The sequence below is a fragment of the Littorina saxatilis genome, linkage group LG16, assembly GCF_037325665.1.
Source record: "Littorina saxatilis isolate snail1 linkage group LG16, US_GU_Lsax_2.0, whole genome shotgun sequence".
Taxonomy (NCBI): Eukaryota; Metazoa; Mollusca; class Gastropoda; order Littorinimorpha; family Littorinidae; genus Littorina; species Littorina saxatilis.
In genome coordinates this window covers 10,623,331-10,634,865 of record NC_090260.1, presented here as the reverse complement: position 1 = coordinate 10,634,865, position 11,535 = coordinate 10,623,331, and positions in this window count along the sequence as shown.

Sequence of the window (11,535 nt, the reverse complement as noted above, 5' to 3'; positions counted from 1 at the left end):
CATCATCAGTAGCTTTGACGTCTAGTGTTTTTGCTGCATCTGTTGTGGACGGTTTGTCCCATGTCTCAGTGCACTTTGATGTGTGATTATCAGGCGTTACGTCACTTCCTTGACTAGATTCTGCGACGCCGGCTTTACCAATAGCAAGTGTTAAGCTTTCTGCTGTGTCTGGAATTATTCAAAAACAAAAACAAAGACAAAAATAGATTATCAGAAAGCAGCAGCACCTCTACTAATCTCAGTTCATGTAGCAAACTACAATACTTTCAGTTGGCTACAGTTGTTGCAGGCGCTTCATCAGTATTCACTAAGAATGGCAATACAAGTAACAACGAAACAAGACACAATCAAATAACAAAGAACTCCAGTACTGCTCAGTTCTACTTTAGTCACTTAGCTGTGTATAAACGGAAACGGCAATGTTTACACACATGTAAAGTAGGAAATTTAAGCTACAGAAAATACCGTTTTCAAATAATGAAATCCCCCACCTGCAGAGAAAGAATTAGGAATTCATGTTATTTCAACAAGCCTCGGATCCCGCACTTCCACTCAGTTTGAACACATTTCTGTAACACGTTTCGCACACTTAGTTCTACTGTAAAACGTAGCGCACATACAGTTCACTAGTGCTCAGTGTTTATTATATATGCCTCTTTTGCTAGTATAACAATGTACCATATCAAAAAGTGTTTGAAACTTGTACAAGAAATGTGTTCAACAGTGGAGTACACCTGTTTAGAGTGCGTACAGAGCCGTATTAACCACATACGTTTCTTGTGTTTCCCAGGGTGAGATAAACGCAACACATTGTGTAATCTATAAATAGAGAGGTACCCTGCTCTCCACAACCTCTAGCTCAATTGGTAGAGCACTGGACTTGGGATCCGAAGGTCGCAGGTTCGAATCCGGGCCGGGACGGACACAGGTCCACTTAATGTGCAGACTCAGAGACGGTATCCATGTTCCACCCCCGTGTCACCAAAGTGGCACGTAGAAGACCTCGGTCATTCTGCCATAAGTCCAGGTGGCTGATACCACCTAAACAGGCAGACACCTGGGTAGCGCGACTCTGCTGCCGCTAGATTTCAACTGGAAGGAAGCGGTCCGAATTTCCCAGCGATGGGACAATAAAGTAATGAACATGAAAACGAAATGAAAAAAAAACCATTGACACTTAACTGACCTAGCAAGGGGAGGTGATCCCGGTAGAAGAAAGGCCCCACCTCCTCCTCCACGCACGTCAGGTCCACGTCACCATGGAAACCAAGGCGGTAACTCTTGACGACGCCGTTGGGCCACTCAACTTCTACCAAAGTCCGCCGAGACTCCTTGTCGTAACCTTTGACCTCGCCCTCTGACCCCTGACCTCCGTCCTGGTCGCCCCACTCCCAGTCTCTGCCCCTGACGACCTTGGCCCCAGGGAACATGCCGATGGCTCTGACCTTGACACTGGTCTTCCGTTTGGGAAGTAGCTTCCTGTTGAACAGATTCCAAACAATAGCAGCTGTGAATGACCAATGAAACTTGAACGTGACTGTCATAATAATTAAGAAGTTGATTTGGTTTTTGTTCTTTTTTTTAGATGGCCAAAATTTAACACAAATAAAAATAGAAAATGACATGGCAATGGAAACTTAGAAGAAAAGAAGTGCAATGCAGCAATCGAAAAATGTGAAGCAATGTTACTATAAAACACAACGCATTTCATGTCAGTGTTTATAATCCAATGTGTAAGCACACAGGGTTTTTTTCTTCTAAAAGAATAATTCATTATATAATTGTATTCAAACAACAAAGTAATTCCTCTTATTCAGATGATTTTATATTATGTCATTGTATCGTATGTGTGTGTGTGTGTGTGTGTGTGTGTGTGTGTGTGTGTGTGTGTGTGTGTGTGTGTGTGTGTGTGTGTGTGTGTGTGCGTGTATGTGTGTGTACGCGCACGTTTGCCAATGTGTATCAACGTGGGTGCTGTACATGTCGAGCGTGCATGACGTCTGAGAATAAATTCATGTGACCTACCCTTCAGTCCCTGGCGCGTCAATACGCACAAACTGATGACGCAAATCGTGTTTGTCGTCACTGTAGCAGAGAGTGCAAAGGTCACATCCGCTGCAGACCGGGCATCTCCAAAGCATTCCAATGATGTCAACCTCGCCGCATTCAACACAGCGAGTACCTTGATGACGGACGCCTGAACAAACAGAAAACAGAATATTTTACTGCCCAGGGTTGGGATTTTTTTCATTTCTTGTTATTTCAATGCTTGGCGCTGTCGTATAGCATTAAAATACTGAAGAGACAATAAACAGTAATTACAAACCATCCCAATGCTTGGAAATGTAGGTTGTTTCCTCCCAGTGGAGGGCTGGCAGAGTCGCGCTACCCAGATGTGTGTGATTTCTGTTGTAATCATCCACCTGGAAGTGTGGCAGAATGATCGAGGTCTTTTACTAGCCACTGTGGCGACACGGGGTGGGACATGGATACCGTGTTTGAGCCTGCCTATGAAGTTGACCCGTGTCCGTCCCAGCCGGGATTGGAACCCGTGAGCTTAGGATCACACGTCCAGTGCTCTGCCAGCTAAGCTCTGTTGATCGCCATTGTGTGTTTGATTTTATTCTTGTTTACACTTTGAACGTGTTCAAATTAAAACGCGAGCGAAGTTAACAAAAAAAGTTACTTCGAAATCGTGACGGGTAGATTTCTGAAAATATTGGTAAAAATAACACGATTATATTAGACCACCTCCCCCAACCATCTCCCGCCTAACATCCACCCGCACCCACCCTTACACACATCCACTCACCAACTTGAGCGGTGTCAAACACTCTGACGTCACACTTCCCATCATGCCCCGCTCTGCACGTGCTGTCCTGTCCCATGTCCCAGTGCACGCGCACCGTGTGGTTGCCTAGCGGCTGAGTGACGGTGCCCAGGTAACCCTCTCCTCCGTCCGTGTCCCCCTGGTCCCAGTCAGGTCCGCGTAGCACTCTCAGCCCTGCGTACTGCGTCATTGTCTGGGGGACATTTCATCATTATTAATTCCTGTATGTACAAAAAACAAAACCCGAAATTATGGTTAATGAGCTTACGGGTCGCGCTGACTTTGGGGGATTTGCGTTGGTTTAACCCTTCCCCCCCCCCCACACACCCCCACCCCCACACACACACCCCCCCCTCACCCATCTCCTAACATTAATGAAGAGATATCAAAAAAGAAAACAAAATAAAAGAAAAATAAACATAAAAAAATAAATAAACAGAAGAGAAAAGAAAGTGTAGTGATGTGGCTTTAACGCGTATTGCATCTGAGCAATGCGATATTCATGCCAATATGTGACCCTCCACCACGAAATGAGTCGCATGTCACCTTTGCATGATTTTCATATTTTTACATTTTCCTGAAGAGTTTTTGTATGCTCTATCCAGTGGTGAAAACCGTTTTAGAAAAGAGCAAAAACTGTTTGAGTTATAAGCCTGTGACCAAGGTGACCCTCACACTGTTACCAGACACTCCTTGGACTTATATTAAGCCTAGCGCAGAACCGCGCGAGGTGACATGCGACTCATTTCGTGGTGGAGGGTCACATATTTGCAATGAGCGCGACCCTTGTAAGATTTAACACGGGTTAGGCTTCCGTCTTCTTGTTTGTCTGATACAATACCCGTTCAGCTGATACAATACCCGTTCAGCTGATACAATACCCGTTCAGCTGATACAATACCCGTTCAGCTGATACAATACCCGTTCAGCTGATACAATACCCGTTCAGCTGATACAATGCCCGTTCAGTTGATACAATACCCGTTCAGCTGATACAATACCCGTTCAGCTTATACAATACCCGTTCAGCTGATACAATACCCGTTCAGCTGATACAATACCCGTTCAGCTGATACAATACCCGTTCAGCTGATACAATACCCGTTCAGCTGATACAATACCCGTTCAGCTGATACAATACCCGTTCAGCTGATACAATACCCGTTCAGCTGATACAATACCCGTTCAGGGATAAATTAAGCCCTGTGCTCCATCGGTCCAACAGGCCCCGAAGTGACCATTCACAGCACTGACCCAAGACGACCCAGCCAGGCCCCGAAGTGACCATTCACAGCACTGACCCAAGACGACCCAGCCAGGCCCCGAAGTGACCATTCACAGCACTGACCCAAGACGACCCAGCCAGGCCCCGAAGTGACCATTCACAGCACTGACCCAAGACGACCCAGCCAGGCCCCGAAGTGACCATTCACAGCACTGACCCAAGACGACCCAGCCAGGCCCCGAAGTGACCATTCACAGCACTGACCCAAGACGACCCAGCCAGGCCCCGAAGTGACCATTCACAGCACTGACCCAAGACGACCCAGCCAGGTCCCTAGCCAAATGCAGGTACCCTCTAGCCGCTGGCAGCCAGCTGTCTCCATTGTTTACTGCCCCCACCCCCACCCCCCACCTCCACACACACACACACACACACACACACACACACACACAACACCCACCATACCCGTGTTTTTGTTGTTATCAATTTTTTAAGAGAGAGAGAGAAAATGTAAGTTTTACCCCCTCACAACAAAGCCATCAGGGGCATGTTACACGGGAAAACCCGGCTTTGTATACAAATAAAAAATAAAAATGTAGGGGGGGGGGGGGATGTAGACAGCTAGCTGCCGGCTGCTAGAGGAGACCTGACATGGGCTAGGGACCGGGTTGGGTCGCCTTGGGTCAGTGCTGAAATGGTTACTTTATTGGCTGTTGGCCGAACGGACACCCGGGCTTCATATTTTTGCATGCATGTATTCGTGTTTCCAAGGCTTGAGGCTTTCGTTGTGACCCTGGGGTCTGTATCGTGCGCATGCGTGCACATGGAGGTGTTCGGACACCGAGGAGAGTCTGCACAAAGTTGACTCTGGGACACACATCCCGCGCCGAACTTGGGGGTTGAACCCACGCTGATAATAACAACCGGTTTTAAAGCCAGCGCCTCTACCGACTGGGCAAACTCCCCCCCCCCCCCCCAATTGGTTGGGGTCAAGAAGTTCCATGGAGGGCGGGGGGTATGGAGTAACACATAGCGTTTGCTCAGAACATTACCACCCAAGCAGAGCCGCGCTAGGGGTACGCATTACCGTGAAGCTGGCAGTCATGGCTTTGCTGTGGGGGCGTAAATCCTAATTTCACTGGGATATATTGTTGTGGAGAAAAGCGACTACATGAATATTTTTTTTGTCTTTTCTCCATATGCAATTTTCTTCTTAAAGTTTATAGAGTGAGGAAGAAGAGAAAGTGTAGAGAGCAGAATATATTATCTAGGTTAGTATCGAAACGGTGTGGAATTAAGATTCACACTCTAAAATCATATTTGTTCTTTCCCCTAGTAAATTGTTCGGAGATAAGGATGATATAGTACTTTTCTATTGTTCTCTTGCGGTAGAATTAATTGGTTAATTGGTTTTGACACGATGGCGCCGGCTTGACTGACGGGATATGAACCCTAGGTCACTAAATCGCTACGGCTTAATTTTGAGCACGTGGACCGCCCGCGAAAGCATTGTTTTTCGACATCCAACTCTCACCTTTCCCCCCCCCAACCCTCCTTTCCAGCTTGATCTGATTTTTTACTTCCATGTTGAATAATACTTGGTACACACAGACGAACACACACACACTCTCTCTCTCTCTCTCTTTCTCTTTCTCTCTCTCTCTCTCTCTCTCTCTCTCTTTCTTTCTCTCTATCTCTCTCTCTCTCTCTCTTTCGTCTTTTATGTAGCTTTTACATGTATATCATTCTTTCTTTTACCCATGTATTCAATATAAACATGTAGTCTGTATTCATTTGTTTAGTAGAATGTAGATTTTATGTTTATCATCTACATATGAGAAGCCTGTTGAATATACACTGTGTTTGACTGTGGTTAACTTGTAACTGCATACATTTTTGGTGTGACATGACTATTTTGCGAGATAATAGTCAGAGGTTTTGCACTTTGTTCACAGTGTTGATAACCAATGAGTGTTTGGTATCAAATGATGCGTCGTAGAATCTCCATTTTATTGATGTATATCTTTATAGCGTTTTTGATGTAGTTTTCTTAGTACAGGAGTTTTTGTGTATGTTTGAGGGGTTTTAACTGTAGCTTGTATGGAGACTGATAGCAGCCTCGAAACTCTCCCCCCTCCCTCCCCATTTTGTTATGTGATCCCAGTGCGACGTTTTCATTGGTTCCTTAGCTGTGACGTCAGGGACAGTCATGGAAGGTATATAAGCTGTTAGTTTTCAAGGTTCGGGGGAGTCTTGGCAACCAACCTGGCTTAAGTGTCTAAATGGTATACCGGACTTCCCACTTAGAGTTACAGCATTGCTTCTGTGCCTGTGGAAAAGGTTGTGGGAGGCAACCTTAGTACCGAACGGTTGTGGGAGGTTCCCAACCTAGTACAAAGTATTTGTTGTTATCTCTAAAACTGTCCTCCGGAGTTTTGGCAACCAACCTGGCTTAAGTGTCTAAATGGTATACCGGACTCCGCCCTGTGGACTGAACTGACAGGGTTAAAAACAAACGTTCCGCAGTCCCAGGTTACCACACGGCGAGTAAAGTGGCGTCGCTTTGCTCTTTTACTTTATTTTTACTCAGGCCCCGAATCTCTGCCCAAATTTTCAGCCATTTTAGGACATAGGATATTGCTTTCAGTAGCGTATTTTGCTAAAGGTACCTACGGGTCATGCCCAAATTTTCAACCATTTTAGGACTCAGAATATTTTTGTAAGGAGTAGGAAAATTACAGGAATAGAGTGAACCAATGTACAGATATATTTTCTGAAAAGAACCAACGCCTTGTATTGAGTTGTTTTTATGATTTGTTGTGATTCAATACAATTTTGAACTTTACCTGCCTCTTCTTGAGTTTATATTCTGTGTGTCTGTTTGTTCTGTCGTGTGATTGCCATCCTGACAAATGACCTTCAAACACGTATAACATCTAAGACACAGACACAGACAGTTAGAGTTAATGTGAAGCTAAGACCGCTCGGCTTTACAAATGGTGTCAGAAGTGGGGTAAAGATTGGTTCATTGTAGGTTTTGGTAGCTTTTCATTTATTTTTACTTAGAAAGAGAAGATCCCTTCCCATCCCTTTGTTTTTATTTTATTTTTCTCAGTCGCTTAGCCAGTGACTGTTTATTTTTCTGGACTGCTGCGAAGCAAGATGTCTGACCTTGGTTCACAAGAAGACCTGCGGGCGTCAGGCGGTACTGACGACAAGGGTCGTCGCCTGCCTCCGTTGGACAGCGGGATCGAACTGACTGGCAGGGCTGTACCACAACAGACGCTTACCTCGGCGAAGGATGATCGTCACGGCGGGGCGTTCGACCAGACTCGCAGAGACGAGGAGATCGCTTGGGGCAGCAGAACGGGACTCCTCGCCGATGACTGGGTGGAGGCCGAGACGCTTCTCGCCGGAGCTACTGGGCAAGGATCGCCGATGAGAGAACAGGGTGGCCAACTCCCTGGTTACCCATTCTCTCGACGAGGGGACAGCTCTTCGCTTCACTTCGCTTTACCGACGGGACAACTGGACAGACTACACATCTCATCGACGGATGGAGAGGATCGTCCCTCTCATCGTCTCCTTTCGCCAATACGGGCGCGGGGAAGCGAGCTCCTTGACTATGATTCTCCTCAACGCCAGGGGGAGTCACTTCATCGTTTCGCTTCGCCCACAGGACGGGAGACTAGGAGCACAGGCCCTGATCGCCCTCACAAAGACGTTTCTTCACATCATTGGGCTTCGCCGACACGTCATTACATCGATCGACCAACGAGGGATTGGGGTGGCCAGAATCTTGGCTACCCACATCATCTGCGGGAGACAGCTCCGGTGGAGCGAGGCACCAACAGAAAACCACCTAACTTCGACGGAAAGTCAAGCTTCGGGGACTTCCGGGTCCAATTTGAGATCGTGGCAAAAATGAACGGTTGGTCGCAAGGAAGATGTGCGATGGAGATGGCTGCATCTCTCAGGGACCAAGCCGTTTCCGTGTTGACGCTACTTGACCCTGACATGAGGGGAGACTACAGAGCTCTGGTCGACGCACTCGAATCAAGATTTGAACCACGTCATCAGACAGAGATGCATAGAGCGTCGCTCCGCAACAGAACCCGCAAAAGAGGCGAGTCCTTGTCGGCGTTAGCCCTGGACCTGAAGGGGATGACCAGGAGAGCTTACCCCACCGCCAGAGGCGAGCTCTGGGAACAGTTGACTGTGACAAGCTTTCTGGATAGCTTGGCCGACGGCGACATGGAGTGGGCCGTTCTTCAAGGAAGGCCGACTACGGTAGAAGAGGCGGTCACTCTGGCGACTCAGTTTGAGTCATTCAAGAAAGCTCGGTCCAGACGGCGAGCAAAAGACGAACCAGAGCTCTATCTCGTACAAGAGAAGACAAACGCCAAGGACAATACTATGAAAGAGAAAGACAACAGACGCAAATGCTATTTCTGTAACAGCCCTCTGCACCTGATCGAGAATTGTGCCGAACGGATCGAAGGACTGAGGAGAACACAACCGCAGGCACAGGGACGTAACCGGAAGTCGGGAAACGAGCAGTAGTCGACACCGGAGGTCACGTGTCGGCTGGAGAAGAAGAAGAAGACGAACGACCTGACACTGAAACATTCGACCAAAAGGAGAAGGGCGGCCCATATGTAGCAGTAGAAATAGGACAAGACAAGTTAATTGCACTAATAGATACGGGGGCCTCGATATCCATCATGCATCCAGACGTCTATGACCGGCTACCAGAGAACAACAAGCCAAGTCTTCGACCAGTCCAACTGCACCTGACTGTAGCAAACGGGCAACTGGTCTCAGTGAAGGGTCAAGCTGACTTCAAAATTAAAGTCGCAGGGAGCCACATCGTCATCCACAGGTTCATGGTGGCTCCAATGAACGTACAATTGATCATCGGGTATGACTTCCTCACCCGCTTCAACTGTATCCTCGACGCCAGGAAGAAAAACATCGAACTAGCAATCGATACGACGGATGACGAGTGGGACCAATATCATGATGCAGTCTGCAAAATCCAAGCAGCCGAAGACGTAATGGTGCCGGCGGGGACAGAAATGATCGTGGAGGGCGATTGTAAGACAGACCCGAGCGACGAACCTTTGATTCTGGAGGCCGACAGAGGCCTGGCTTTTCGCCAGGGACTGCTGATTGCCAGGTCGCTGGTGCCATGGGGAGAACGCGTTCCAATCCGCGTTGCCAACCTTTCTCACGAAGACCAGCTGCTGAGGAAGGGCACGACGCTTGGGGTGTGCGAGACGGCCCTGAACGTGATGGAACCGAGCAAAAACGGCAGCCCTGTACCTGCATATTTGCGGAGTGTATCCGTCCAGCCTCCCTCGAGTGACGTTACAGATCTGTCGCCGGCACTACAAACGTTATTCAAAGACAGCACGGGGGAGATAAATGCGGAGCAAGAAGCGAAACTACTGCGGTTTTTGCAGGACAACAGGAAAGCCTTCGTTGAGAATAAAGAAGATTTAGGGAGGACAGGCCTTGTTAGACACCGGATCTTCACGGGCGAGGCTGCACCAATCAAGCAGGCACCCCGTCGATTCCCGCGGGCCAAGAAAGCTGCCGCAGAAGAAGAGATCAAGAGAATGCTGAGACTGGGAGTCATCGAACCGTCTTGCAGCCCTTGGGCATCACCTGTGGTCCTGGTTGGAAAGAAGGACGGTTCCCTGCGGTTTTGCATAGATTACAGACGTCTCAACGCAGTCACGAGAAAAGACTCTTTTCCGCTGCCGCGGATCGACGATACCCTGGACGCTCTTGAAGGTTCCTGTTGGTTCTCTACTCTCGATCTGGCAAGCGGCTACTGGCAGGTGGAGATGGATCCGGAGAACTCAGAGAAGACGGCCTTCGTCACCCATGGAGGGCTTTGGCAGTTCACCGTGCTTCCCATGGGTTTGTCGAATTCTGGAGCCACATTCCAGCGGTTAATGGAGATGGTTTTCAAGGGCTTGGACCAAGTAGCTGTGCTCATCTACTTAGACGATCTGATAGTCCATGCTCGAGACTTCCAAGGTCACTTGGACAACCTGCAGAAGGTCCTCAACCGACTACAAGACGTTGGGCTAAAGCTGTCGCCGAAAAAATGTCGTCTCTTCAGGAAGGAGGTCGAATTTTTGGGGCATGTTGTCTCCAACGAAGGCGTGAAGACGGATCTGAAAAAAACAGAAGCCGTACAGAATTGGCCGACTCCTAAGACAGTGACAGACGTCAGAAGCTTCCTGGGGCTTTGCAGCTATTACCGAAGATTCGTCCGCGGTTTTGCCGACATCGCGAGGCCTCTTCATCGACTGACAGAAAAGAAAGCTACTTTCCAGTGGACAGAAGAGTGTCAAACGGCGAAAGACACTCTAGTCCAAGCTTTAACTACAGCTCCAATACTGGCATACCCGAAAGAAGAAGGGCCTTTTGTCATCGACACAGACGCGTCGGGCGCAGCGATCGGCGCTGTCCTATCACAGGTCCAAGACGGCGAAGAAAAAGTGATCTTGTTCTATAGCCGAGGGCTATCGGCACAGGAAAAGAATTACTGCGTAACAAGACGGGAGCTGTTGGCGGTGGTGGACTCAGTAAAACACTGTCACCATTTTCTGTACGGGGCGCATTTCAAAGTTAGGACAGATCATGGCGCTTTGAGATGGCTGTTGTCGTTCAAGAACCCAGAGGGACAGCTTGCCCGATGGCTAGAGCTGCTGGGCACCTATGACTTCAACATTGAACACAGACCAGGCAAGAAGCACACCAACGCAGATGCCCTGTCTCGACGCCCGTGTCACCAGGAAGACTGCAACCATTGCGAGAGAAAGGAAAAGCAGGAAGAACAGACGGCATTTCTGCGGGCAGTGCATGACGTCAGACAACCTTCAGGCAACAGAAAAGGGGCACGTGACCAACAGCGGGAGAAGCCTGCAGACCGAAATGATTGCTGGCTACAGACCGTGACGGAGGCTGAGCTCTGCGGAATGCAGGATGAAGACGAAGTTATGAAAACGGTCAAAACCTGGAAGACGGCCGGCCGACGACCACCATGGGCCGCTGTGAAGAACCAGGCGGCCGAGATGCGCATCTACTGGACGCAGTGGGCGCGGCTCGACATAAAAGACGGGTTGCTGGTACGATGGCTGCCGTCAGAGTCACATCCAGTTCGTCAGTATCAAGTGTTAGCGCCACACGAAATCAGACGCAAGGTCTTCGATCAGCTTCATCATACCAGACTGGGAGGACATCAGGGAATCAAGAGGACAGCTGCCCTCGTTCAGCATCGCTTCTGGTGGCCACAACAAAAAAACGACATTGAAAGGTGGTGCCAAGTTTGCGAACAATGCCAGTTTCGAAAGCAAAGAAGTGGACCAGCCAGAACCCCTCTTCAACAAGACATTGCAGCTGAACCTTTTGGTCGCATTGCCATGGACATCCTCAGCTTCCCAACGACTACGGAGAACGGTAA